We start from the raw sequence: 23,530 nt of genomic DNA, 5'->3' as shown, positions 1-23,530 counted from the left end.
TAAAAAGAGAAAAATAAGTCGCCCGATATGGGGCTCGAACCCATGACCCTCAGATTAAAAGTCTGATGCTCTACCATCTGAGCTAACCGGGCGTTAGTAGACATGTCTTACCAAAAACGGTTGAGAAATGTGCAAACTATTTTCTGTTAAAAAGAGCAAAGTAAGTCGCCCGATATGGGGCTCGAACCCATGACCCTCAGATTAAAAGTCTGATGCTCTACCATCTGAGCTAACCGGGCGCTTGTTGTAATATCTTACAAATAAGGTCGAGAGATCAGCAAACTGTTTTCTGTTGAACACGAGGTTCCGCTAGAAAGCGAAAGCTCCTCCCACCCACGGGCTCACAAACATTCAGTTATCAATCAGTCGTCAATGCGTCAACATGTCAGGACAATTCCCCTTAGCGATTAATTCAAATTTCATTTCATATATCATTCCTAGACATTTCAAGCTAAAATGTTCTGATTTATAGTTAAATAATGCTATACCAAGCTTTGCGTGCTCTAAAAGACGAGCATTTTCAATACAGCGCGAGAATAATTGATGCTAATGTGTTAGAGAGGTCGAGAGATGGGCAAACTTTTCTGTTAAAAAGAGAAAAATAAGTCGCCCGATATGGGGCTCGAACCCATGACCCTCAGATTAAAAGTCTGATGCTCTACCGTCTGAGGTAACCGGGCGCTTCTTGTAATATCTTACATATAAGGTCGAAAGATGAGCAAACTGTTTTCTGTTGAACACGAGGTTCCGCTATAAAAGCGAAAGCTCCTGCCACCCACGGGCTCACGAACAATCAGTTATCAATCAGTCGTCAATGCGTTAACATGTCAGGACAATTCCCCTTAGCTATTAATTCAAATTTCATTTCATATATCATTCCTATACTTTTCATGCTAAAATGTTATGATTTATATTTAAATAATGCTATACCCAGCTGTGCGTGCTCTAAAAGACGAGCATTTTCAATACGGCGCGAGAATAATTGATGCTAATATGTTAGAGAGGTCGAGAGATGGGTAAACTTTTCTGTTAAAAAGAGAAAAATAAGTCGCCCGATATGGGGCTCGAACCCATGACCCTCAGATTAAAAGTCTGATGCTCTACCATCTGAGCTAACCGGGCGTTAGTAGACATGTCTTACCAAAAACGGTTGAGAAATGTGCAAACTATTTTCTGTTAAAAAGAGCAAAGTAAGTCGCCCGATATGGGGCTCGAACCCATGACCCTCAGATTAAAAGTCTGATGCTCTACCATCTGAGCTAACCGGGCGCTTGTTGTAATATCTTACAAATAAGGTCGAGAGATCAGCAAACTGTTTTCTGTTGAACACGAGGTTCCGCTAGAAAGCGAAAGCTCCTCCCACCCACGGGCTCACGAACATTCAGTTATCAATCAGTCGTCAATGCGTCAACATGTCAGGACAATTCCCCTTAGCGATTAATTCAAATTTCATTTCATATATCATTCCTAGACATTTCAAGCTAAAATGTTCTGATTTATAGTTAAATAATGCTATACCAAGCTTTGCGTGCTCTAAAAGACGAGCATTTTCAATACAGCGCGAGAATAATTGATGCTAATGTGTTAGAGAGGTCGAGAGATGGGCAAACTTTTCTGTTAAAAAGAGAAAAATAAGTCGCCCGATATGGGGCTCGAACCCATGACCCTCAGATTAAAAGTGTGATGCTCTACCGTCTGAAGTAACCGGGCGCTTCTTGTAATATCTTACATATAAGGTCGAAAGATGAGCAAACTGTTTTCTGTTGAACACGAGGTTCCGCTATAAAAGCGAAAGCTCCTCCCACCCACGGGCTCACGAACAATCAGTTATCAATCAGTCGTCAATGCGTTAACATGTCAGGACAATTCCCCTTAGCTATTAATTCAAATTTCATTTCATATATCATTCCTATACTTTTCATGCTAAAATGTTATGATTTATATTTAAATAATGCTATACCCAGCTGTGCGTGCTCTAAAAGACGAGCATTTTCAATACGGCGCGAGAATAATTGATGCTAATATGTTAGAGAGGTCGAGAGATGGGTAAACTTTTCTGTTAAAAAGAGAAAAATAAGTCGCCCGATATGGGGCTCGAACCCATGACCCTCAGATTAAAAGTCTGATGCTCTACCATCTGAGCTAACCGGGCGTTAGTAGACATGTCTTACCAAAAACGGTTGAGAAATGTGCAAACTATTTTCTGTTAAAAAGAGCAAAGTAAGTCGCCCGATATGGGGCTCGAACCCATGACCCTCAGATTAAAAGTCTGATGCTCTACCATCTGAGCTAACCGGGCGCTTGTTGTAATATCTTACAAATAAGGTCGAGAGATCAGCAAACTGTTTTCTGTTGAACACGAGGTTCCGCTAGAAAGCGAAAGCTCCTCCCACCCACGGGCTCACAAACATTCAGTTATCAATCAGTCGTCAATGCGTCAACATGTCAGGACAATTCCCCTTAGCGATTAATTCAAATTTCATTTCATATATCATTCCTAGACATTTCAAGCTAAAATGTTCTGATTTATAGTTAAATAATGCTATACCAAGCTTTGCGTGCTCTAAAAGACGAGCATTTTCAATACAGCGCGAGAATAATTGATGCTAATGTGTTAGAGAGGTCGAGAGATGGGCAAACTTTTCTGTTAAAAAGAGAAAAATAAGTCGCCCGATATGGGGCTCGAACCCATGACCCTCAGATTAAAAGTCTGATGCTCTACCGTCTGAGGTAACCGGGCGCTTCTTGTAATATCTTACATATAAGGTCGAAAGATGAGCAAACTGTTTTCTGTTGAACACGAGGTTCCGCTATAAAAGCGAAAGCTCCTGCCACCCACGGGCTCACGAACAATCAGTTATCAATCAGTCGTCAATGCGTTAACATGTCAGGACAATTCCCCTTAGCTATTAATTCAAATTTCATTTCATATATCATTCCTATACTTTTCATGCTAAAATGTTATGATTTATATTTAAATAATGCTATACCCAGCTGTGCGTGCTCTAAAAGACGAGCATTTTCAATACGGCGCGAGAATAATTGATGCTAATATGTTAGAGAGGTCGAGAGATGGGTAAACTTTTCTGTTAAAAAGAGAAAAATAAGTCGCCCGATATGGGGCTCGAACCCATGACCCTCAGATTAAAAGTCTGATGCTCTACCATCTGAGCTAACCGGGCGTTAGTAGACATGTCTTACCAAAAACGGTTGAGAAATGTGCAAACTATTTTCTGTTAAAAAGAGCAAAGTAAGTCGCCCGATATGGGGCTCGAACCCATGACCCTCAGATTAAAAGTCTGATGCTCTACCATCTGAGCTAACCGGGCGCTTGTTGTAATATCTTACAAATAAGGTCGAGAGATCAGCAAACTGTTTTCTGTTGAACACGAGGTTCCGCTAGAAAGCGAAAGCTCCTCCCACCCACGGGCTCACAAACATTCAGTTATCAATCAGTCGTCAATGCGTCAACATGTCAGGACAATTCCCCTTAGCGATTAATTCAAATTTCATTTCATATATCATTCCTAGACATTTCAAGCTAAAATGTTCTGATTTATAGTTAAATAATGCTATACCAAGCTTTGCGTGCTCTAAAAGACGAGCATTTTCAATACAGCGCGAGAATAATTGATGCTAATGTGTTAGAGAGGTCGAGAGATGGGCAAACTTTTCTGTTAAAAAGAGAAAAATAAGTCGCCCGATATGGGGCTCGAACCCATGACCCTCAGATTAAAAGTCTGATGCTCTACCGTCTGAGGTAACCGGGCGCTTCTTGTAATATCTTACATATAAGGTCGAAAGATGAGCAAACTGTTTTCTGTTGAACACGAGGTTCCGCTATAAAAGCGAAAGCTCCTCCCACCCACGGGCTCACGAACAATCAGTTATCAATCAGTCGTCAATGCGTTAACATGTCAGGACAATTCCCCTTAGCTATTAATTCAAATTTCATTTCATATATCATTCCTATACTTTTCATGCTAAAATGTTATGATTTATATTTAAATAATGCTATACCCAGCTGTGCGTGCTCTAAAAGACGAGCATTTTCAATACGGCGCGAGAATAATTGATGCTAATATGTTAGAGAGGTCGAGAGATGGGTAAACTTTTCTGTTAAAAAGAGAAAAATAAGTCGCCCGATATGGGGCTCGAACCCATGACCCTCAGATTAAAAGTCTGATGCTCAACCATCTGAGCTAACCGGGCGTTAGTAGACATGTCTTACCAAAAAAGGTCGAGAAATGTGCAAACTATTTTCTGTTAAAAAGAGCAAAGTAAGTCGCCCGATATGGGGCTCGAACCCATGACCCTCAGATTAAAAGTCTGATGCTCTACCATCTGAGCTAACCGGGCGCTTGTTGTAATATCTTACAAATAAGGTCGAAAGATGAGCAAACTGTTTTCTGTTGAACACGAGGTTCCGCTATAAAAGCGAAAGCTCCTCCCACCCACGGGCTCAAGAATAATCAGTTATCAATCAGTCGTCAATGCGTCAACATGTCAGGACAATTCCCCTTAGCGATTAATTCAAATTTTATTTCATATATCATTCCTAGACTTTTTCAGCTAAAATATTCTGATTTATATTTAAATAATGCTATACCCAGCTCTGCGTGTTCTAAAAGACGAGCATTTTCAATACGGCGCGAAAATAATTGATGCTAATTTGTTGGAGAGTTCGAGAGATGGGCAAACTTTTCTGTTAAAAAGAGAAAAATAAGTCGCCCGATATGGGGCTCGAACCCATGACCCTCAGATTAAAAGTCTGATGCTCTACCATCTGAGCTAACCGGGCGCTCGTAGACATGTCTTACCAAAAAAGGTCGAGAAATGTCCAAACTATTTTCTGTTAAAAAGTGCAAAGTAAGTCACCCGATATGGGGCTCGAACCCATGACCCTCAGATTAAAAGTCTGATGCTCTACCATCTGAGCTAACCGGGCGCTTGTTGTAATATCTTACAAATAAGGTCGAGAGATGAGCAAACTGTTTTCTGTTGAACACGAGGTTCCGCTATAAAAGCGAAAGCTCCTCCCACCAACGGGCTCACGAACAATCAGTTATCAATCAGTCGTCAATGCGTCAACATGTCAGGACAATTCCCCTTAGCGATTAATTCAAATTCATTTCATATATCATTCCTAGACTTTTCCTGCTAAAATGTTCTGATTTATATTTAAATAATGCTATACCAAGCTTTGCGTGCTCTAAAATACGAGCATTTTCAATACAGCGCGAGAATAATTGATGCTAATGTGTTAGAGAGGTCGAGAGATGGGCAAACGTTTCTGTTAAAAAGAGAAAAATAAGTCGCCCGATATGGGGCTCGAACCCATGACCCTCAGATTAAAAGTCTGATGCTCTACCATCTGAGCTAACCGGGCGCTTGTTGTAATATCTTACAAATATGGTCGAGAGATCAGCAAACTGTTTTCTGTTGAACACGAGGTTCCGCTATAAAAGCGAAAGCTCCTCCCACCCACGGGCTCACGAACAATCAGTTATCAATCAGTCGTCAATGCGTCAACATGTCAGGACAATTCCCTTAAGGGCTTAATTCAAATTTCATTTCATATATCATTCCTAGACTTTTCCTGCTAAAATGTTCTGATTTATATTTAAATAATGCTATACCAAGCTTTGCGTGCTCTAAAATACGCGCATTTTCAATACAGAGCGAGAACAATTGATGCTAATGTGTTAGCGAGGTCGAGAGATGGGCAAACGTTTCTGTTAAAAAGAGAAAAATAAGTCGCCCGATATGGGGCTCGAACCCATGACCCTCAGATTAAAAGTCTGATGCTCTACCATCTGAGCTAACCGGGCGCTTATTGTAAAATCTTACAAATAAGGTCGAGAGATGAGCAAACTGTTTTCTGTTGAACACGAGGTTCCGCTATAAAAGCGAAAGCTCCTCCCACCCACGGGCTCAAGAATAATCAGTTATCAATCAGTCGTCAATGCGTCAACATGTCAGGACAATTCCCCTTAGCGATTAATTCAAATTTCATTTCATATATCATTCCTAGACTTTTTCAGCTAAAATGTTCTGATTTATATTTAAATAATGCTATACCCAGCTGTGCGTGCTCTAAAAGACGAGCATTTTCAATACGGCGCGAAAATAATTGATGCTAATTTGTTGGAGAGTTCGAGAGATGGGCAAACTTTTCTGTTAAAAAGAGAAAAATAAGTCGCCCGATATGGGGCTCGAACCCATGACCCTCAGATTAAAAGTCTGATGCTCTACCATCTGAGCTAACCGGGCGCTTGTTGTAATATCTTACAAATAAGGTCGAGAGATCAGCAAACTGTTTTCTGTTGAACACGAGGTTCCGCTATAAAAGCGAAAGCTCCTCCCACCCACGGGCTCACGAACAATCAGTTATCAATCAGTCGTCAATGCATTAACATGTCAGGACAATTCCCCTTAGCGATTAATTCAAATTTCATTTCATATATCATTCCTAGACTTTTCCAGCTAAAATGTTCTGATTTATAGTTAAATAATGCTATACCAAGCTTAGCGTGCTCTAAAAGACAAGCATTATCAATACAGCGCGAGAATAATTGATGCTAATGCGTTAGAGAGGTCGAGAGATGGGCAAACTTTTCTGTTAAAAAGAGAAAAATAAGTCGCCCGATATGGGGCTCGAACCCATGACCCTCAGATTAAAAGTCTGATGCTCTACCATCTGAGGTAACCGGGCGCTTGTTGTAATATCTTACAAATAAGGTCGAAAGATTAGCAAACTGTTTTCTGTTGAACACGAGGTTCCGCTAGAAAAGCGAAAGCTCCTCCCACCCACGGGCTCACAAACAATCAGTTATCAATCAGTCGTCAATGCGTCAACATGTCAGGACAATTCCCTTAAGGGCTTAATTCAAATTTCATTTCATATATCATTCCTAGACTTTTCCAGCTAAAATGTTCTGATTTATATTTAAATAATGCTATACCCAGCTGTGCGTGCTCTAAAAGACGAGCATTTTCAATACGGCGCGAGAATAATTGATGCTAATGTGTTAGAGAGGTCGAGAGATGGGCAAACTTTTCTGTTAAAAAGAGAAAAATAAGTCGCCCGATATGGGGCTCGAACCCATGACCCTCAGATTAAAAGTCTGATGCTCTACCATCTGAGCCAACCGGGCGCTCGTAGACATTTCTTACCAAAAAAGGTCGAGAAATGTGCAAACTATTTTCTGTTAAAAAGAGCAAAGTAAGTCGCCCGATATTGGGCTTGAACCCATGACCCTCAGATTAAAAGTCGGATGCTCTACCATCTGAGCTAACCGGGCGCTTGTTGTAATATCTTACAAATAAGGTCGAGAGATGAGCAAACTGTTTTCTGTTGAACACGAGGTTCCGCTATAAAAGGGAAAGCTCCTCCCACCCACGGGCTCACGAACAATCAGTTATCAATCAGTCGTCAATGCGTCAACATGTCAGGACAATTCCCCTTAGCGATTAATTTAAATTTCATTTCATATATCATTCCTAGACTTTTCCTGCTAAAATGTTCTGATTTATATTTAAATAATGCTATACCAAGCTTTGCGTGCTCTAAAAGGCGAGCATTTTCAATACGGCGCGAGAATAATTGATGCTAATGTGTTAGAGAGGTCGAGAGATGGGCAAACTTTTCTGTTAAAAAGAGAAAAATAAGTCGCCCGATATGGGGCTCGAACCCATGACCCTCAGATTAAAAGTCTGATGCTCTATCATCTGAGCCAACCGGGCGCTCGTAGACATGTCTTACCAAAAAAGGTCGAGAAATGTGCAAACTATTTTCTGTTAAAAAGAGCAAAGTAAGTCGCCCGATATGGGGCTCGAACCCATGACCCTCAGATTAAAAGTCTGATGCTCTACCATCTTAGCTAACCGGGCGCTTGTTGTAATATCTTACAAATAAGGTCGAGAGATCAGCAAACTGTTTTCTGTTGAACACGAGGTTCCGCTATAAAAGCGAAAGCTCCTCCCACCCACGGGCTCACGAACAATCAGTTATCAATCAGTCGTCAATGCATTAACATGTCAGGACAATTCCCCTTAGCGATTAATTCAAATTTCATTTCATATATCATTCCTAGACTTTTCCAGCTAAAATGTTCTGATTTATAGTTAAATAATGCTATACCAAGCTTAGCGTGCTCTAAAAGACAAGCATTTTCAATACAGCGCGAGAATAATTGATGCTAATGCGTTAGAGAGGTCGAGAGATGGGCAAACTTTTCTGTTAAAAAGAGAAAAATAAGTCGCCCGATATGGGGCTCGAACCCATGACCCTCAGATTAAAAGTCTGATGCTCTACCATCTGAGGTAACCAAGCGCTTGTTGTAATATCTTACAAATAAGGTCGAAAGATTAGCAAACTGTTTTCTGTTGAACACGAGGTTCCGCTAGAAAAGCGAAAGCTCCTCCCACCCACGGGCTCACGAACAATCAGTTATCAATCAGTCGTCAATGCGTCAACATGTCAGGACAATTCCCTTAAGGGCTTAATTCAAATTTCATTTCATATATCATTCCTAGACTTTTCCAGCTAAAATGTTCTGATTTATATTTAAATAATGCTATACCCAGCTGTGCGTGCTCTAAAAGACGAGCATTTTCAATACGGCGCGAGAATAATTGATGCTAATGTGTTAGAGAGGTCGAGAGATGGGCAAACTTTTCTGTTAAAAAGAGAAAAATAAGTCGCCCGATATGGGGCTCGAACCCATGACCCTCAGATTAAAAGTCTGATGCTCTACCATCTGAGCCAACCGGGCGCTCGTAGACATGTCTTACAAAAAAAGGTCGAGAAATGTGCAAACTATTTTCTGTTAAAAAGAGCAAAGTAAGTCGCCCGATATTGGGCTTGAACCCATGACCCTCAGATTAAAAGTCGGATGCTCTACCATCTGAGCTAACCGGGCGCTTGTTGTAATATCTTACAAATAAGGTCGAGAGATGAGCAAACTGTTTTCTGTTGAACACGAGGTTCCGCTATAAAAGGGAAAGCTCCTCCCACCCACGGGCTCACGAACAATCAGTTATTAATCAGTCGTCAATGCGTCAACATGTCAGGACAATTCCCCTTAGCGATTAATTTAAATTTCATTTCATATATCATTCCTAGACTTTTCCTGCTAAAATGTTCTGATTTATATTTAAATAATGCTATACCAAGCTTTGCGTGCTCTAAAAGGCGAGCATTTTCAATACGGCGCGAGAATAATTGATGCTAATGTGTTAGAGAGGTCGAGAGATGGGCAAACTTTTCTGTTAAAAAGAGAAAAATAAGTCGCCCGATATGGGGCTCGAACCCATGACCCTCAGATTAAAAGTCTGATGCTCTATCATCTGAGCCAACCGGGCGCTCGTAGACATGTCTTACCAAAAAAGGTCGAGAAATGTGCAAACTATTTTCTGTTAAAAAGAGCAAAGTAAGTCGCCCGATATGGGGCTCGAACCCATGACCCTCAGATTAAATGTCTGATGCTCTACCATCTGAGCTAACCGGGCGCTTGTTGTAATATCTTACAAATAAGGTCTAGAGATAAGCAAACTGTTTTCTGTTGAACACGAGGTTCCGCTATAAAAGCGAAAGCTCCTCCCACCCACGGGCTCACGAACAATCAGTTATCAATCAGTCGTCAATGCGTCAACATGTCAGGACAATTCCCCTTAGCGATTAATTCAAATTTCATTTCATATATCATTCCTAGACTTTTCCAGCTGAAATGTTCTGATTTATATTTAAATAATGCTATACCCAGCTGTGCGTGCTCTAAAATACGAGCATTTTCAATACAGAGCGAAAATAATTGATGCTAATGTGTTAGAGAGGTCGAGAGATGGGCAAACTTTTCTGTTAAAAAGAGAAAAATAATTCGCCCGATATGGGGCTCGAACCCATGACCCTCAGATTAAAAGTCTGATGCTCTACCATCTGAGCTAACCTGGCGCTTCTTGTAATATCTTACAAATAAGGTCGAGAGATGAGCAAACTGTTTTCTGTTGAACACGAGGTTCCGCTATAAAAGCGAAAGCTCCTCCCACCCACGGGCTCAAGAATAATCAGTTATCAATCAGTCGTCAATGCGTCAACATGTCAGGACAATTCCCCTTAGCGATTAATTTAAATTTCATTTCATATATCATTCCTAGACTTTTTCAGCTAAAATGTTCTGATTTATATTTAAATAATGCTATACCCAGCTGTGCGTGCTCTAAAAGACGAGCATTTTCAATACGGCGCGAAAATAATTGATGCTAATTTGTTGGAGAGTTCGAGAGATGGGCAAACTTTTCTGTTAAAAAGAGAAAAATAAGTCGCCCGATATGGGGCTCGAACCCATGACCCTCAGATTAAAAGTCTGATGCTCTACCATCTGAGCTAACCGGGCGCTTGTTGTAATATCTTACAAATAAGGTCGAGAGATCAGCAAACTGTTTTCTGTTGAACACGAGGTTCCGCTATAAAAGCGAAAGCTCCTCCCACCCACGGGCTCACGAACAATCAGTTATCAATCAGTCGTCAATGCATTAACATGTCAGGACAATTCCCCTTAGCGATTAATTCAAATTTCATTTCATATATCATTCCTAGACTTTTCCAGCTAAAATGTTCTGATTTATAGTTAAATAATGCTATACCAAGCTTAGCGTGCTCTAAAAGACAAGCATTTTCAATACAGCGCGAGAATAATTGATGCTAATGCGTTAGAGAGGTCGAGAGATGGGCAAACTTTTCTGTTAAAAAGAGAAAAATAAGTCGCCCGATATGGGGCTCGAACCCATGACCCTCAGATTAAAAGTCTGATGCTCTACCATCTGAGGTAACCGTGCGCTTGTTGTAATATCTTACAAATAAGGTCGAAAGATTAGCAAACTGTTTTCTGTTGAACACGAGGTTCCGCTAGAAAAGCGAAAGCTCCTCCCACCCACGGGCTCACGAACAATCAGTTATCAATCAGTCGTCAATGCGTCAACATGTCAGGACAATTCCCTTAAGGGCTTAATTCAAATTTCATTTCATATATCATTCCTAGACTTTTCCAGCTAAAATGTTCTGATTTATATTTAAATAATGCTATACCCAGCTGTGCGTGCTCTAAAAGACGAGCATTTTCAATACGGCGCGAGAATAATTGATGCTAATGTGTTAGAGAGGTCGAGAGATGGGCAAACTTTTCTGTTAAAAAGAGAAAAATAAGTCGCCCGATATGGGGCTCGAACCCATGACCCTCAGATTAAAAGTCTGATGCTCTACCATCTGAGCCAACCGGGCGCTCGTAGACATGTCTTACCAAAAAAGGTCGAGAAATGTGCAAACTATTTTCTGTTAAAAAGAGCAAAGTAAGTCGCCCGATATTGGGCTTGAACCCATGACCCTCAGATTAAAAGTCGGATGCTCTACCATCTGAGCTAACCGGGCGCTTGTTGTAATATCTTACAAATAAGGTCGAGAGATGAGCAAACTGTTTTCTGTTGAACACGAGGTTCCGCTATAAAAGGGAAAGCTCCTCCCACCCACGGGCTCACGAACAATCAGTTATCAATCAGTCGTCAATGCGTCAACATGTCAGGACAATTCCCCTTAGCGATTAATTTAAATTTCATTTCATATATCATTCCTAGACTTTTCCTGCTAAAATGTTCTGATTTATATTTAAATAATGCTATACCAAGCTTTGCGTGCTCTAAAAGGCGAGCATTTTCAATACGGCGCGAGAATAATTGATGCTAATGTGTTAGAGAGGTCGAGAGATGGGCAAACTTTTCTGTTAAAAAGAGAAAAATAAGTCGCCCGATATGGGGCTCGAACCCATGACCCTCAGATTAAAAGTCTGATGCTCTATCATCTGAGCCAACCGGGCGCTCGTAGACATGTCTTACCAAAAAAGGTCGAGAAATGTGCAAACTATTTTCTGTTAAAAAGAGCAAAGTAAGTCGCCCGATATGGGGCTCGAACCCATGACCCTCAGATTAAAAGTCTGATGCTCTACCATCTGAGCTAACCGGGCGCTTGTTGTAATATCTTACAAATAAGGTCGAGAGATCAGCAAACTGTTTTATGTTGAACACGAGGTTCCGCTATAAAAGCGAAAGCTCCTCCCACCCACGGGCTCACGAACAATCAGTTATCAATCAGTCGTCAATGCATTAACATGTCAGGACAATTCCCCTTAGCGATTAATTCAAATTTCATTTCATATATCATTCCTAGACTTTTCCAGCTAAAATGTTCTGATTTATAGTTAAATAATGCTATACCAAGCTTAGCGTGCTCTAAAAGACAAGCATTTTCAATACAGCGCGAGAATAATTGATGCTAATGCGTTAGAGAGGTCGAGAGATGGGCAAACTTTTCTGTTAAAAAGAGAAAAATAAGTCGCCCGATATGGGGCTCGAACCCATGACCCTCAGATTAAAAGTCTGATGCTCTACCATCTGAGGTAACCGGGCGCTTGTTGTAATATCTTACAAATAAGGTCGAAAGATTAGCAAACTGTTTTCTGTTGAACACGAGGTTCCGCTAGAAAAGCGAAAGCTCCTCCCACCCACGGGCTCACGAACAATCAGTTATCAATCAGTCGTCAATGCGTCAACATGTCAGGACAATTCCCTTAAGGGCTTAATTCAAATTTCATTTCATATATCATTCCTAGACTTTTCCAGCTAAAATGTTCTGATTTATATTTAAATAATGCTATACCCAGCTGTGCGTGCTCTAAAAGACGAGCATTTTCAATACGGCGCGAGAATAATTGATGCTAATGTGTTAGAGAGGTCGAGAGATGGGCAAACTTTTCTGTTAAAAAGAGAAAAATAAGTCGCCCGATATGGGGCTCGAACCCATGACCCTCAGATTAAAAGTCTGATGCTCTACCATCTGAGCCAACCGGGCGCTCGTAGACATGTCTTACCAAAAAAGGTCGAGAAATGTGCAAACTATTTTCTGTTAAAAAGAGCAAAGTAAGTCGCCCGATATTGGGCTTGAACCCATGACCCTCAGATTAAAAGTCGGATGCTCTACCATCTGAGCTAACCGGGCGCTTGTTGTAATATCTTACAAATAAGGTCGAGAGATGAGCAAACTGTTTTCTGTTGAACACGAGGTTCCGCTATAAAAGGGAAAGCTCCTCCCACCCACGGGCTCACGAACAATCAGTTATCAATCAGTCGTCAATGCGTCAACATGTCAGGACAATTCCCCTTAGCGATTAATTTAAATTTCATTTCATATATCATTCCTAGACTTTTCCTGCTAAAATGTTCTGATTTATATTTAAATAATGCTATACCAAGCTTTGCGTGCTCTAAAAGGCGAGCATTTTCAATACGGCGCGAGAATAATTGATGCTAATGTGTTAGAGAGGTCGAGAGATGGGCAAATTTTTCTGTTAAAAAGAGAAAAATAAGTCGCCCGATATGGGGCTCGAACCCATGACCCTCAGATTAAAAGTCTGATGCTCTACCATCTGAGCTAACCGGGCGCTCGTAGACATGTCTTACCAAAAAAGGTCGAGAAATGTGCAAACTATTTTCTGTTAAGAAGAGCAAAGTAAGTCGCCCGATATGGGGCTCGAACCCATGACCCTCAGATTAAAAGTCTGATGCTCTACCATCTGAGCTAACCGGGCGCTTGTTGTAATATCTTACAAATAAGGTCGAGAGATGAGCAAACTGTTTTCTGTTGAACACGAGGTTCCGCTATAAAAGCGAAAGCTCCTCCCACCCACGGGCTCACGAACAATCAGTTATCAATCAGTCGTCAATGCGTCAACATGTCAAGACAATTCCCCTTAGCGATTAATTCAAATTTCATTTCAGATATCATTCCTAGACTTTTCCAGCTGAAATGTTCTGATTTATAGTTAAATAATGCTATACCAAGCTTTGCGTGCTCTAAAAGACGAGCAGTTTCAATGCAGCGCGAGAATAATTGATGCTAATGTGTTAGAGAGGTCGAGAGATGGGCAAACGTTTCTGTTAAAAAGAGAAAAATAAGTCGCCCGATATGGGGCTCGAACCCATGACCTTCAGATTGAAAGTCTGATGCTCTACCATCTGAGCTAACCGGGCGCTTGTTGTAATATCTTACAAATAAGGTCGAGAGATGAGCAAACTGTTTTCTGTTGAACACGAGGTTCCGCTATAAAAGGGAAAGCTCCTCCCACCCACGGGCTCACGAACAATCAGTTATCAATCAGTCGTCAATGCGTCAACATGTCAGGACAATTCCCCTTAGCAATTTATTCAAATTTCATTTCATATATCATTCCTAGACTTTTCCAGCTGAAATGTTCTGATTTATATTTAAATAATGCTATACCCAGCTGTGCGTTCTCTAAAAGACGAGCATTTTCAATACGGCGCGAAAATAATTGATGCTAATGTGTTAGAGAGGTCGAGAGATGGGCAAACTTTTCTGTTAAAAAGAGAAAAATAAGTCGCCCGATATGGGGCTCGAACCCATGACCCTCAGATTAAAAGTCTGATGCTCTACCATCTGAGCTAACCGGGCGCTCGTAGACATGTCTTACCAAAAAAGGTCGAGAAATGTGCAAACTATTTTCTGTTAAAAAGAGCAAAGTAAGTCGCCCGATATGGGGCTCGAACCCATGACCCTCAGATTAAAAGTCTGATGCTCTACCATCTGAGCTAACCGGGCGCTTGTTGTAATATCTTACAAATAAGGTCGAGAGATGAGCAAACTGTTTTCTGTTGAACACGAGGTTCCGCTATAAAAGCGAAAGCTCCTCCCACCCACGGGCTCACGAACAATCAGTTATCAATCAGTCGTCAATGCGTCAACATGTCAGGACAATTCCCCTTAGCGATTAATTCAAATTTCATTTCATATATCATTCCTAGACTTTTCCTTCTAAAATGTTCTGATTTATATTTAAATAATGCTATACCAAGCTTTGCGTGCTCTAAAAGACGAGCATTTTCAATACGGCGCGAGAATAATTGATGCTAATGTGTTAGAGAGGTCGAGAGATGGGCAAACTTTACTGTTAAAAAGAGAAAAATAAGTCGCCCGATATGGGGCTTGAACCCATGACCCTCAGATTAAAAGTCTGATGCTCTACCATCTGAGCCAACCGGGCGCTCGTAGACATGTCTTACCAAAAAAGGTCGAGAAATGTGCAAACTATTTTCTGTTAAAAAGAGCAAAGTAAGTCGCCCGATATGGGGCTCGAACCCATGACCCTCAGATTAAAAGTCTGATGCTCTACCATCTGAGCTAACCGGGCGCTTGTTGTAATATCTTACAAATAAGGTCGAGAGATGAGCAAACTGTTTTCTGTTGAACACGAGGTTCCGCTATAAAAGCGAAAGCTCCTCCCACCCACGGGCTCACGAACAATCAGTTATCAATCAGTCGTCAATGCGTCAACATGTCAGGACAATTCCCCTTAGCGATTAATTCAAATTTTATTTTATATATCATTCCTAGACTTTTCCTGCTAAAATGTTCTTATTTATATTTAAATAATGCTATACCAAGCTTTGCGTGCTCTAAAATACGAGCATTTTCAATACAGAGCAAGAATAATTGATGCTAATGTGTTAGAGAGGTCGAGAGATGGGCAAACGTTTCTGTTAAAAAAAGAAAAATAAGTCGCCCGATATGGGGATCGACAACATGACCCTCAGATTAAAAGTCTGATGCTCTACCATCTGAGATAACCTGGCGCTTCTTGTAATATCTTACAAATAAGGTCGAGAGATGAGCAAACTGTTTTCTGTTGAACACTAGGTTCCGCTATAAAAGCGAAAGCTCCTCCCACCCACGGGCTCAAGAATAATCAGTTATCAATCAGTCGTCAATGCGTCAACATGTCAGGACAATTCCCCTTAGCGATTAATTCAAATTTCATTTCATATATCATTCCTATACTTTTCATGTTAAAATGTTATGATTTATATTTAAATAATGCTATACCCAGCTGTGCGTGCTCTAAAAGACGAGCATTTTCAATACGGCGCGAGAATAATTGATGCTAATATGTTAGAGAGGTCGAGAGATGGGTAAACTTTTCTGTTAAAAAGAGAAAAATAAGTCGCCCGATATGGGGCTCGAACCCATGACCCTCAGATTAAAAGTCTGATGCTCTACCATCTGAGCTAACCGGGCGTTAGTAGACATGTCTTACCAAAAACGGTTGAGAAATGTGCAAACTATTTTCTGTTAAAAAGAGCAAAGTAAGTCGCCCGATATGGGGCTCGAACCCATGACCCTCAGATTAAAAGTCTGATGCTCTACCATCTGAGCTAACCGGGCGCTTGTTGTAATATCTTACAAATAAGGTCGAGAGATCAGCAAACTGTTTTCTGTTGAACACGAGGTTCCGCTAGAAAGCGAAAGCTCCTCCCACCCACGGGCTCACAAACATTCAGTTATCAATCAGTCGTCAATGCGTCAACATGTCAGGACAATTCCCCTTAGCGATTAATTCAAATTTCATTTCATATATCATTCCTAGACATTTCAAGCTAAAATGTTCTGATTTATAGGTAAATAATGCTATACCAAGCTTTGCGTGCTCTAAAAGACGAGCATTTTCAATACAGCGCGAGAATAATTGATGCTAATGTGTTAGAGAGGTCGAGAGATGGGCAAACTTTTCTGTTAAAAAGAGAAAAATAAGTCGCCCGATATGGGGCTCGAACCCATGACCCTCAGATTAAAAGTCTGATGCTCTACCGTCTGAGGTAACCGGGCGCTTCTTGTAATATCTTACATATAAGGTCGAAAGATGAGCAAACTGTTTTCTGTTGAACACGAGGTTCCGCTATAAAAGCGAAAGCTCCTCCCACCCACGGGCTCACGAACAATCAGTTATTAATCAGTCGTCAATGCGTTAACATGTCAGGACAATTCCCCTAAGCTATTAATTCAAATTTCATTTCATATATCATTCCTATACTTTTCATGCTAAAATGTTATGATTTATATTTAAATAATGCTATACCCAGCTGTGCGTGCTCTAAAAGACGAGCATTTTCAATACGGCGCGAGAATAATTGATGCTAATATGTTAGAGAGGTCGAGAGATGGGTAAACTTTTCTGTTAAAAAGAGAAAAATAAGTCGCCCGATATGGGGCTCGAACCCATGACCCTCAGATTAAAAGTCTGATGCTCAACCATCTGAGCTAACCGGGCGTTAGTAGACATGTCTTACCAAAAAAGGTCGAGAAATGTGCAAACTATTTTCTGTTAAAAAGAGCAAAGTAAGTCGCCCGATATGGGGCTCGAACCCATGACCCTCAGATTAAAAGTCTGATGCTCTACCATCTGAGCTAACCGGGCGCTTGTTGTAATATCTTACAAATAAGGTCGAAAGATGAGCAAACTGTTTTCTGTTGAACACGAGGTTCCGCTATAAAAGCGAAAGCTCCTCCCACCCACGGGCTCAAGAATAATCAGTTATCAATCAGTCGTCAATGCGTCAACATGTCAGGACAATTCCCCTTAGCGATTAATTCAAATTTCATTTCATATATCATTCCTAGACTTTTTCAGCTAAAATATTCTGATTTATATTTAAATAATGCTATACCCAGCTGTGCGTGCTCTAAAAGACGAGCATTTTCAATACGGCGCGAAAATAATTGATGCTAATTTGTTGGAGAGTTCGAGAGATGGGCAAACTTTTCTGTTAAAAAGAGAAAAATAAGTCGCCCGATATGGGGCTCGAACCCATGACCCTCAGATTAAAAGTCTGATGCTCTACCATCTGAGCTAACCGGGCGCTCGTAGACATGTCTTACCAAAAAAGGTCGAGAAATGTCCAAACTATTTTCTGTTAAAAAGTGCAAAGTAAGTCACCCGATATGGGGCTCGAACCCATGACCCTCAGATTAAAAGTCTGATGCTCTACCATCTGAGCTAACCGGGCGCTTATTGTAATATCTTACAAATAAGGTCGAGAGATGAGCAAACTGTTTTCTGTTGAACACGAGGTTCCGCTATAAAAGCGAAAGCTCCTCCCACCCACGGGCTCAAGAATAATCAGTTATCAATCAGTCGTCAATGCGTCAACATGTCAGGACAATTCCCCTTAGCGATTAATTCAAATTTCATTTCATATATCATTCCTAGACTTTTTCAGCTAAAATAATCTGATTTATATTTAAATAATGCTATACCCAGCTGTGCGTGCTCTAAAAGACGAGCATTTTCAATACGGCGCGAAAATAATTGATGCTAATTTGTTGGAGAGTTCGAGAGATGGGCAAACTTTTCTGTTAAAAAGAGAAAAATAAGTCGCCCGATATGGGGCTCGAACCCATGACCCTCAGATTAAAAGTCTGATGCTCTACCATCTGAGCTAACCGGGCGCTTGTTGTAATATCTTACAAATAAGGTCGAGAGATCAGCAAACTGTTTTCTGTTGAACACGAGGTTCCGCTATAAAAGCGAAAGCTCCTCCCACCCACGGGCTCACGAACAATCAGTTATCAATCAGTCGTCAATGCATTAACATGTCAGGACAATTCCCCTTAGCGATTAATTCAAATTTCATTTCATATATCATTCCTAGACTTTTCCAGCTAAAATGTTCTGATTTATAGTTAAATAATGCTATACCAAGCTTAGCGTGCTCTAAAAGACAAGCATTTTCAATACAGCGCGAGAATAATTGATGCTAATGCGTTAGAGAGGTCGAGAGATGGGCAAACTTTTCTGTTAAAAAGAGAAAAATAAGTCGCCCGATATGGGGCTCGAACCCATGACCCTCAGATTAAAAGTCTGATGCTCTACCATCTGAGGTAACCGGGCGCTTGTTGTAATATCTTACAAATAAGGTCGAAAGATTAGCAAACTGTTTTCTGTTGAACACGAGGTTCCGCTAGAAAAGCGAAAGCTCCTCCCACCCACGGGCTCACGAACAATCAGTTATCAATCAGTCGTCAATGCGTCAACATGTCAGGACAATTCCCTTAAGGGCTTAATTCAAATTTCATTTCATATATCATTCCTAAACTTTTCCAGCTAAAATGTTCTGATTTATATTTAAATAATGCTATACCCAGCTGTGCGTGCTCTAAAAGACGAGCATTTTCAATACGGCGCGAGAATAATTGATGCTAATGTGTTAGAGAGGTCGAGAGATGGGCAAACTTTTCTGTTAAAAAGAGAAAAATAAGTAGCCCGATATGGGGCTCGAACCCATGACCCTCAGATTAAAAGTCTGATGCTCTACCATCTGAGCCAACCGGGCGCTCGTAGACATGTCTTACCAAAAAAGGTCGAGAAATGTGCAAACTATTTTCTGTTAAAAAGAGCAAAGTAAGTCGCCCGATATTGGGCTTGAACCCATGACCCTCAGATTAAAAGTCGGATGCTCTACCATCTGAGCTAACCGGGCGCTTGTTGTAATATCTTACAAATAAGGTCGAGAGATGAGCAAACTGTTTTCTGTTGAACACGAGGTTCCGCTATAAAAGGGAAAGCTCCTCCCACCCACGGGCTCACGAACAATCAGTTATCAATCAGTCGTCAATGCGTCAACATGTCAGGACAATTCCCCTTAGCGATTAATTTAAATTTCATTTCATATATCATTCCTAGACTTTTCCTTCTAAAATGTTCTGATTTATATTTAAATAATGCTATACCAAGCTTTGCGTGCTCTAAAAGGCGAGCATTTTCAATACGGCGCGAGAATAATTGATGCTAATGTGTTAGAGAGGTCGAGAGATGGGCAAACATTTCTGTTAAAAAGAGAAAAATAAGTCGCCCGATATGGGGCTCGAACCCATGACCCTCAGATTAAAAGTCTGATGCTCTATCATCTGAGCCAACCGGGCGCTCGTAGACATGTCTTACCAAAAAAGGTCGAGAAATGTGCAAACTATTTTCTGTTAAAAAGAGCAAAGTAAGTCGCCCGATATGGCGCTCGAACCCATGACCCTCAGATTAAATGTCTGATGCTCTACCATCTGAGCTAACCGGGCGCTTGTTGTAATATCTTACAAATAAGGTCTAGAGATGAGCAAACTGTTTTCTGTTGAACACGAGGTTCCGCTATAAAAGCGAAAGCTCCTCCCACCCACGGGCTCACGAACAATCAGTTATCAATCAGTCGTCAATGCGTCAACATGTCAGGACAATTCCCCTTAGCGATTAATTCAAATTTCATTTCATATATCATTCCTAGACTTTTCCAGCTGAAATGTTCTGATTTATATTTAAATAATGCTATACCCAGCTGTGCGTGCTCTAAAATACGAGCATTTTCAATACAGAGCGAAAATAATTGATGCTAATGTGTTAGAGAGGTCGAGAGATGGGCAAACTTTTCTGTTAAAAAGAGAAAAATAATTCGCCCGATATGGGGCTCGAACCCATGACCCTCAGATTAAAAGTCTGATGCTCTACCATCTGAGCTAACCTGGCGCTTCTTGTAATATCTTACAAATAAGGTCGAGAGATGAGCAAACTGTTTTCTGTTGAACACGAGGTTCCGCTATAAAAGCGAAAGCTCCTCCCACCCACGGGCTCAAGAATAATCAGTTATCAATCAGTCGACAATGCGTCAACATGTCAGGACAATTCCCCTTAGCGATTAATTCAAATTTCATTTCATATATCATTCCTAGACTATTCCAGCTAAAATGTTCTGATTTATATTTAAATAATGCTATACCCAGCTGTGCGTTCTCTAAAAGACGAGCATTTTCAATACGGCGCGAAAATAATTGATGCTAATGTGTTAGAGAGGTCGAGAGATGGGCAAATTTTTCTGTTAAAAAGAGAAAAATAAGTCGCCCGATATGGGGCTCGAACCCATGACCCTCAGATTAAAAGTCTGATGCTCTACCATCTGAGCTAACCGGGCGCTCGTAGACATGTCTTACCAAAAAAGGTCGAGAAATGTGCAAACTATTTTCTGTTAAGAAGAGCAAAGTAAGTCGCCCGATATGGGGCTCGAACCCATGACCCTCAGATTAAAAGTCTGATGCTCTACCATCTGAGCTAACCGGGCGCTTGTTGTAATATCTTACAAATAAGGTCGAGAGATGAGCAAACTGTTTTCTGTTGAACACGAGGTTCCGCTATAAAAGCGAAAGCTCCTCCCACCCACGGGCTCACGAACAATCAGTTATCAATCAGTCGTCAATGCGTCAACATGTCAAGACAATTCCCCTTAGCGATTAATTCAAATTTCATTTCAGATATCATTCCTAGACTTTTCCAGCTGAAATGTTTTGATTTATAGTTAAATAATGCTATACCAAGCTTTGCGTGCTCTAAAAGACGAGCAGTTTCAATGCAGCGCGAGAATAATTGATGCTAATGTGTTAGAGAGGTCGAGAGATGGGCAAACGTTTCTGTTAAAAAGAGAAAAATAAGTCGCCCGATATGGGGCTCGAACCCATGACCTTCAGATTGAAAGTCTGATGCTCTACCATCTGAGCTAACCGGGCGCTTGTTGTAATATCTTACAAATAAGGTCGAGAGATGAGCAAACTGTTTTCTGTTGAACACGAGGTTCCGCTATAAAAGGGAAAGCTCCTCCCACCCACGGGCTCACGAACAATCAGTTATCAATCAGTCGTCAATGCGTCAACATGTCAGGACAATTCCCCTTAGCAATTTATTCAAATTTCATTTCATATATTATTCCTAGACTTTTCCAGCTGAAATGTTCTGATTTATATTTAAATAATGCTATACCCAGCTGTGCGTTCTCTAAAAGACGAGCATTTTCAATACGGCGCGAAAATAATTGATGCTAATGTGTTAAAGAGGTCGAGAGATGGGCAAACTTTTCTGTTAAAAAGAGAAAAATAAGTCGCCCGATATGGGGCTCGAACCCATGACCCTCAGATTAAAAGTCTGATGCTCTACCATCTGAGCTAACCGGGCGCTCGTAGACATGTCTTACCAAAAAAGGTCGAGAAATGTGCAAACTATTTTCTGTTAAAAAGAGCAAAGTAAGTCGCCCGATATGGGGCTCGAACCCATGACCCTCAGATTAAAAGTCTGATGCTCTACCATCTGAGCTAACCGGGCGCTTGTTGTAATATCTTACAAATAAGGTCGAGAGATGAGCAAACTGTTTTCTGTTGAACACGAGGTTCCGCTATAAAAGCGAAAGCTCCTCCCACCCACGGGCTCACGAACAATCAGTTATCAATCAGTCGTCAATGCGTCAACATGTCAGGACAATTCCCCTTAGCGATTAATTCAAATTTCATTTCATATATCATTCCTAGACTTTTCCTTCTAAAATGTTCTGATTTATATTTAAATAATGCTATACCAAGCTTTGCGTGCTCTAAAAGACGAGCATTTTCAATACGGCGCGAGAATAATTGATGCTAATGTGTTAGAGAGGTCGAGAGATGGGCAAACTTTACTGTTAAAAAGAGAAAAATAAGTCGCCCGATATGGGGCTTGAACCCATGACACTCAGATTAAAAGTCTGATGCTCTACCATCTGAGCCAACCGGGCGCTCGTAGACATGTCTTACCAAAAAAGGTCGAGAAATGTGCAAACTATTTTCTGTTAAAAAGAGCAAAGTAAGTCGCCCGATATGGGGCTCGAACCCATGACCCTCAGATTAAAAGTCTGATGCTCTACCATCTGAGCTAACCGGGCGCTTCTTGTAATATCTTACAAATAAGGTCGAGAGATGAGCAAACTGTTTTCTGTTGAACACGAGGTTCCGCTATAAAAGCGAAAGCTCCTCCCACCCACGGGCTCACGAACAATCAGTTATCAATCAGTCGTCAATGCGTCAACATGTCAGGACAATTCCCCTTAGCGATTAATTCAAATTTCATTTCATATATCATTCCTAGACTTTTCCTGCTAAAATGTTCTTATTTATATTTAAATAATGCTATACCAAGCTTTGCGTGCTCTAAAATACGAGCATTTTCAATACAGAGCGAGAATAATTGATGCTAATGTGTTAGAGAGGTCGAGAGATGGGCAAACGTTTCTGTTAAAAAAAGAAAAATATGTCGCCCGATATGGGGATCGACAACATGACCCTCAGATTAAAAGTCTGATGCTCTACCATCTGAGATAACCTGGCGCTTCTTGTAATATCTTACAAATAAGGTCGAGAGATGAGCAAACTGTTTTCTGTTGAACACTAGGTTCCGCTATAAAAGCGAAAGCTCCTCCCACCCACGGGCTCAAGAATAATCAGTTATCAATCAGTCGTCAATGCGTCAACATGTCAGGACAATTCCCCTTAGCGATTAATTCAAATTTCATTTCATATATCATTCCTAGACTTTTCCAGCTAAAATGTTCTGATATATATTTAAATAATGCTATACCCAGCTGTGCGTTCTCTAAAAGACGAGCATTTTTAATACGGCGCGAAAATAATTGATGCTAATGTGTTAGAGAGGTCGAGAGATGGGCAAACGTTTCTGTTAAAAAGAGAAAAATAAGTCGCCCGATATGGGGCTCGAACCCATGACCCTCAGATTAAAAGTCTGATGCTCTACCATCTGAGCTAACCTGGCGCTCGTAGACATGTCTTACCAAAAAA

At 40.8% G+C, this 23,530-nt stretch overlaps 63 non-coding genes across 63 annotated transcripts; all 63 read right to left on the bottom strand.

Annotated features, from left to right (window-relative positions):
- Window positions 1-19: 19 nt before the first annotated feature.
- On the bottom strand, window positions 20-92 carry Trnak-uuu. Its single transcript has one exon. It is a non-coding gene; the product is annotated as a tRNA-Lys (tRNA).
- A 74-nt stretch (window positions 93-166) lies between these two features.
- On the bottom strand, window positions 167-239 carry Trnak-uuu. The gene has a single exon. It is a non-coding gene; the product is annotated as a tRNA-Lys (tRNA).
- A 368-nt stretch (window positions 240-607) lies between these two features.
- Window positions 608-680, bottom strand: Trnak-uuu. Its single transcript has one exon. It is a non-coding gene; the product is annotated as a tRNA-Lys (tRNA).
- Window positions 681-1,049: 369 nt separating this feature from the next.
- Window positions 1,050-1,122, bottom strand: Trnak-uuu. Its single transcript has one exon. It is a non-coding gene; the product is annotated as a tRNA-Lys (tRNA).
- Window positions 1,123-1,196: 74 nt separating this feature from the next.
- On the bottom strand, window positions 1,197-1,269 carry Trnak-uuu. Its single transcript has one exon. It is a non-coding gene; the product is annotated as a tRNA-Lys (tRNA).
- Window positions 1,270-2,079: 810 nt separating this feature from the next.
- Trnak-uuu lies at window positions 2,080-2,152 on the bottom strand. The gene has a single exon. It is a non-coding gene; the product is annotated as a tRNA-Lys (tRNA).
- A 74-nt stretch (window positions 2,153-2,226) lies between these two features.
- Trnak-uuu lies at window positions 2,227-2,299 on the bottom strand. The gene has a single exon. It is a non-coding gene; the product is annotated as a tRNA-Lys (tRNA).
- A 368-nt stretch (window positions 2,300-2,667) lies between these two features.
- Window positions 2,668-2,740, bottom strand: Trnak-uuu. Its single transcript has one exon. It is a non-coding gene; the product is annotated as a tRNA-Lys (tRNA).
- Window positions 2,741-3,109: 369 nt separating this feature from the next.
- Window positions 3,110-3,182, bottom strand: Trnak-uuu. The gene has a single exon. It is a non-coding gene; the product is annotated as a tRNA-Lys (tRNA).
- A 74-nt stretch (window positions 3,183-3,256) lies between these two features.
- Window positions 3,257-3,329, bottom strand: Trnak-uuu. The gene has a single exon. It is a non-coding gene; the product is annotated as a tRNA-Lys (tRNA).
- A 368-nt stretch (window positions 3,330-3,697) lies between these two features.
- Trnak-uuu lies at window positions 3,698-3,770 on the bottom strand. Its single transcript has one exon. It is a non-coding gene; the product is annotated as a tRNA-Lys (tRNA).
- Window positions 3,771-4,139: 369 nt separating this feature from the next.
- Trnak-uuu lies at window positions 4,140-4,212 on the bottom strand. Its single transcript has one exon. It is a non-coding gene; the product is annotated as a tRNA-Lys (tRNA).
- A 74-nt stretch (window positions 4,213-4,286) lies between these two features.
- Window positions 4,287-4,359, bottom strand: Trnak-uuu. The gene has a single exon. It is a non-coding gene; the product is annotated as a tRNA-Lys (tRNA).
- A 369-nt stretch (window positions 4,360-4,728) lies between these two features.
- On the bottom strand, window positions 4,729-4,801 carry Trnak-uuu. The gene has a single exon. It is a non-coding gene; the product is annotated as a tRNA-Lys (tRNA).
- Window positions 4,802-4,875: 74 nt separating this feature from the next.
- Window positions 4,876-4,948, bottom strand: Trnak-uuu. Its single transcript has one exon. It is a non-coding gene; the product is annotated as a tRNA-Lys (tRNA).
- A 368-nt stretch (window positions 4,949-5,316) lies between these two features.
- Window positions 5,317-5,389, bottom strand: Trnak-uuu. The gene has a single exon. It is a non-coding gene; the product is annotated as a tRNA-Lys (tRNA).
- Window positions 5,390-5,758: 369 nt separating this feature from the next.
- Window positions 5,759-5,831, bottom strand: Trnak-uuu. Its single transcript has one exon. It is a non-coding gene; the product is annotated as a tRNA-Lys (tRNA).
- Window positions 5,832-6,200: 369 nt separating this feature from the next.
- On the bottom strand, window positions 6,201-6,273 carry Trnak-uuu. Its single transcript has one exon. It is a non-coding gene; the product is annotated as a tRNA-Lys (tRNA).
- A 369-nt stretch (window positions 6,274-6,642) lies between these two features.
- Window positions 6,643-6,715, bottom strand: Trnak-uuu. The gene has a single exon. It is a non-coding gene; the product is annotated as a tRNA-Lys (tRNA).
- A 369-nt stretch (window positions 6,716-7,084) lies between these two features.
- Trnak-uuu lies at window positions 7,085-7,157 on the bottom strand. The gene has a single exon. It is a non-coding gene; the product is annotated as a tRNA-Lys (tRNA).
- A 74-nt stretch (window positions 7,158-7,231) lies between these two features.
- On the bottom strand, window positions 7,232-7,304 carry Trnak-uuu. Its single transcript has one exon. It is a non-coding gene; the product is annotated as a tRNA-Lys (tRNA).
- A 369-nt stretch (window positions 7,305-7,673) lies between these two features.
- Window positions 7,674-7,746, bottom strand: Trnak-uuu. Its single transcript has one exon. It is a non-coding gene; the product is annotated as a tRNA-Lys (tRNA).
- Window positions 7,747-7,820: 74 nt separating this feature from the next.
- Trnak-uuu lies at window positions 7,821-7,893 on the bottom strand. The gene has a single exon. It is a non-coding gene; the product is annotated as a tRNA-Lys (tRNA).
- A 369-nt stretch (window positions 7,894-8,262) lies between these two features.
- Trnak-uuu lies at window positions 8,263-8,335 on the bottom strand. The gene has a single exon. It is a non-coding gene; the product is annotated as a tRNA-Lys (tRNA).
- Window positions 8,336-8,704: 369 nt separating this feature from the next.
- Trnak-uuu lies at window positions 8,705-8,777 on the bottom strand. The gene has a single exon. It is a non-coding gene; the product is annotated as a tRNA-Lys (tRNA).
- Window positions 8,778-9,293: 516 nt separating this feature from the next.
- Trnak-uuu lies at window positions 9,294-9,366 on the bottom strand. Its single transcript has one exon. It is a non-coding gene; the product is annotated as a tRNA-Lys (tRNA).
- Window positions 9,367-9,440: 74 nt separating this feature from the next.
- Window positions 9,441-9,513, bottom strand: Trnak-uuu. The gene has a single exon. It is a non-coding gene; the product is annotated as a tRNA-Lys (tRNA).
- A 369-nt stretch (window positions 9,514-9,882) lies between these two features.
- Trnak-uuu lies at window positions 9,883-9,955 on the bottom strand. Its single transcript has one exon. It is a non-coding gene; the product is annotated as a tRNA-Lys (tRNA).
- Window positions 9,956-10,324: 369 nt separating this feature from the next.
- Window positions 10,325-10,397, bottom strand: Trnak-uuu. Its single transcript has one exon. It is a non-coding gene; the product is annotated as a tRNA-Lys (tRNA).
- A 369-nt stretch (window positions 10,398-10,766) lies between these two features.
- Trnak-uuu lies at window positions 10,767-10,839 on the bottom strand. Its single transcript has one exon. It is a non-coding gene; the product is annotated as a tRNA-Lys (tRNA).
- A 369-nt stretch (window positions 10,840-11,208) lies between these two features.
- Trnak-uuu lies at window positions 11,209-11,281 on the bottom strand. The gene has a single exon. It is a non-coding gene; the product is annotated as a tRNA-Lys (tRNA).
- Window positions 11,282-11,797: 516 nt separating this feature from the next.
- Trnak-uuu lies at window positions 11,798-11,870 on the bottom strand. The gene has a single exon. It is a non-coding gene; the product is annotated as a tRNA-Lys (tRNA).
- Window positions 11,871-11,944: 74 nt separating this feature from the next.
- Trnak-uuu lies at window positions 11,945-12,017 on the bottom strand. Its single transcript has one exon. It is a non-coding gene; the product is annotated as a tRNA-Lys (tRNA).
- A 369-nt stretch (window positions 12,018-12,386) lies between these two features.
- Trnak-uuu lies at window positions 12,387-12,459 on the bottom strand. Its single transcript has one exon. It is a non-coding gene; the product is annotated as a tRNA-Lys (tRNA).
- Window positions 12,460-12,828: 369 nt separating this feature from the next.
- Window positions 12,829-12,901, bottom strand: Trnak-uuu. Its single transcript has one exon. It is a non-coding gene; the product is annotated as a tRNA-Lys (tRNA).
- Window positions 12,902-13,417: 516 nt separating this feature from the next.
- On the bottom strand, window positions 13,418-13,490 carry Trnak-uuu. Its single transcript has one exon. It is a non-coding gene; the product is annotated as a tRNA-Lys (tRNA).
- Window positions 13,491-13,564: 74 nt separating this feature from the next.
- Trnak-uuu lies at window positions 13,565-13,637 on the bottom strand. The gene has a single exon. It is a non-coding gene; the product is annotated as a tRNA-Lys (tRNA).
- A 369-nt stretch (window positions 13,638-14,006) lies between these two features.
- On the bottom strand, window positions 14,007-14,079 carry Trnae-uuc. Its single transcript has one exon. It is a non-coding gene; the product is annotated as a tRNA-Glu (tRNA).
- Window positions 14,080-14,448: 369 nt separating this feature from the next.
- On the bottom strand, window positions 14,449-14,521 carry Trnak-uuu. The gene has a single exon. It is a non-coding gene; the product is annotated as a tRNA-Lys (tRNA).
- A 74-nt stretch (window positions 14,522-14,595) lies between these two features.
- On the bottom strand, window positions 14,596-14,668 carry Trnak-uuu. Its single transcript has one exon. It is a non-coding gene; the product is annotated as a tRNA-Lys (tRNA).
- Window positions 14,669-15,037: 369 nt separating this feature from the next.
- Window positions 15,038-15,110, bottom strand: Trnak-uuu. The gene has a single exon. It is a non-coding gene; the product is annotated as a tRNA-Lys (tRNA).
- A 74-nt stretch (window positions 15,111-15,184) lies between these two features.
- Window positions 15,185-15,257, bottom strand: Trnak-uuu. Its single transcript has one exon. It is a non-coding gene; the product is annotated as a tRNA-Lys (tRNA).
- An 811-nt stretch (window positions 15,258-16,068) lies between these two features.
- Window positions 16,069-16,141, bottom strand: Trnak-uuu. The gene has a single exon. It is a non-coding gene; the product is annotated as a tRNA-Lys (tRNA).
- Window positions 16,142-16,215: 74 nt separating this feature from the next.
- Window positions 16,216-16,288, bottom strand: Trnak-uuu. The gene has a single exon. It is a non-coding gene; the product is annotated as a tRNA-Lys (tRNA).
- Window positions 16,289-16,656: 368 nt separating this feature from the next.
- Window positions 16,657-16,729, bottom strand: Trnak-uuu. The gene has a single exon. It is a non-coding gene; the product is annotated as a tRNA-Lys (tRNA).
- Window positions 16,730-17,098: 369 nt separating this feature from the next.
- Window positions 17,099-17,171, bottom strand: Trnak-uuu. Its single transcript has one exon. It is a non-coding gene; the product is annotated as a tRNA-Lys (tRNA).
- Window positions 17,172-17,245: 74 nt separating this feature from the next.
- On the bottom strand, window positions 17,246-17,318 carry Trnak-uuu. The gene has a single exon. It is a non-coding gene; the product is annotated as a tRNA-Lys (tRNA).
- Window positions 17,319-17,687: 369 nt separating this feature from the next.
- Trnak-uuu lies at window positions 17,688-17,760 on the bottom strand. Its single transcript has one exon. It is a non-coding gene; the product is annotated as a tRNA-Lys (tRNA).
- Window positions 17,761-17,834: 74 nt separating this feature from the next.
- Window positions 17,835-17,907, bottom strand: Trnak-uuu. The gene has a single exon. It is a non-coding gene; the product is annotated as a tRNA-Lys (tRNA).
- Window positions 17,908-18,276: 369 nt separating this feature from the next.
- Window positions 18,277-18,349, bottom strand: Trnak-uuu. The gene has a single exon. It is a non-coding gene; the product is annotated as a tRNA-Lys (tRNA).
- Window positions 18,350-18,718: 369 nt separating this feature from the next.
- Window positions 18,719-18,791, bottom strand: Trnak-uuu. The gene has a single exon. It is a non-coding gene; the product is annotated as a tRNA-Lys (tRNA).
- A 369-nt stretch (window positions 18,792-19,160) lies between these two features.
- On the bottom strand, window positions 19,161-19,233 carry Trnak-uuu. Its single transcript has one exon. It is a non-coding gene; the product is annotated as a tRNA-Lys (tRNA).
- A 516-nt stretch (window positions 19,234-19,749) lies between these two features.
- On the bottom strand, window positions 19,750-19,822 carry Trnak-uuu. The gene has a single exon. It is a non-coding gene; the product is annotated as a tRNA-Lys (tRNA).
- A 74-nt stretch (window positions 19,823-19,896) lies between these two features.
- Window positions 19,897-19,969, bottom strand: Trnak-uuu. The gene has a single exon. It is a non-coding gene; the product is annotated as a tRNA-Lys (tRNA).
- A 369-nt stretch (window positions 19,970-20,338) lies between these two features.
- On the bottom strand, window positions 20,339-20,411 carry Trnak-uuu. Its single transcript has one exon. It is a non-coding gene; the product is annotated as a tRNA-Lys (tRNA).
- A 369-nt stretch (window positions 20,412-20,780) lies between these two features.
- On the bottom strand, window positions 20,781-20,853 carry Trnak-uuu. The gene has a single exon. It is a non-coding gene; the product is annotated as a tRNA-Lys (tRNA).
- Window positions 20,854-20,927: 74 nt separating this feature from the next.
- On the bottom strand, window positions 20,928-21,000 carry Trnak-uuu. The gene has a single exon. It is a non-coding gene; the product is annotated as a tRNA-Lys (tRNA).
- A 369-nt stretch (window positions 21,001-21,369) lies between these two features.
- On the bottom strand, window positions 21,370-21,442 carry Trnae-uuc. The gene has a single exon. It is a non-coding gene; the product is annotated as a tRNA-Glu (tRNA).
- Window positions 21,443-21,811: 369 nt separating this feature from the next.
- Window positions 21,812-21,884, bottom strand: Trnak-uuu. The gene has a single exon. It is a non-coding gene; the product is annotated as a tRNA-Lys (tRNA).
- A 74-nt stretch (window positions 21,885-21,958) lies between these two features.
- On the bottom strand, window positions 21,959-22,031 carry Trnak-uuu. The gene has a single exon. It is a non-coding gene; the product is annotated as a tRNA-Lys (tRNA).
- A 369-nt stretch (window positions 22,032-22,400) lies between these two features.
- On the bottom strand, window positions 22,401-22,473 carry Trnak-uuu. Its single transcript has one exon. It is a non-coding gene; the product is annotated as a tRNA-Lys (tRNA).
- A 74-nt stretch (window positions 22,474-22,547) lies between these two features.
- On the bottom strand, window positions 22,548-22,620 carry Trnak-uuu. Its single transcript has one exon. It is a non-coding gene; the product is annotated as a tRNA-Lys (tRNA).
- An 811-nt stretch (window positions 22,621-23,431) lies between these two features.
- On the bottom strand, window positions 23,432-23,504 carry Trnak-uuu. The gene has a single exon. It is a non-coding gene; the product is annotated as a tRNA-Lys (tRNA).
- Window positions 23,505-23,530: the final 26 nt, after the last annotated feature.

The sequence above is a fragment of the Nematostella vectensis genome, chromosome 12, assembly GCF_932526225.1.
Source record: "Nematostella vectensis chromosome 12, jaNemVect1.1, whole genome shotgun sequence".
NCBI classification, from domain to species: Eukaryota; Metazoa; Cnidaria; class Anthozoa; order Actiniaria; family Edwardsiidae; genus Nematostella; species Nematostella vectensis.
This window is presented reverse-complemented; position numbering and strand designations above follow the sequence as displayed.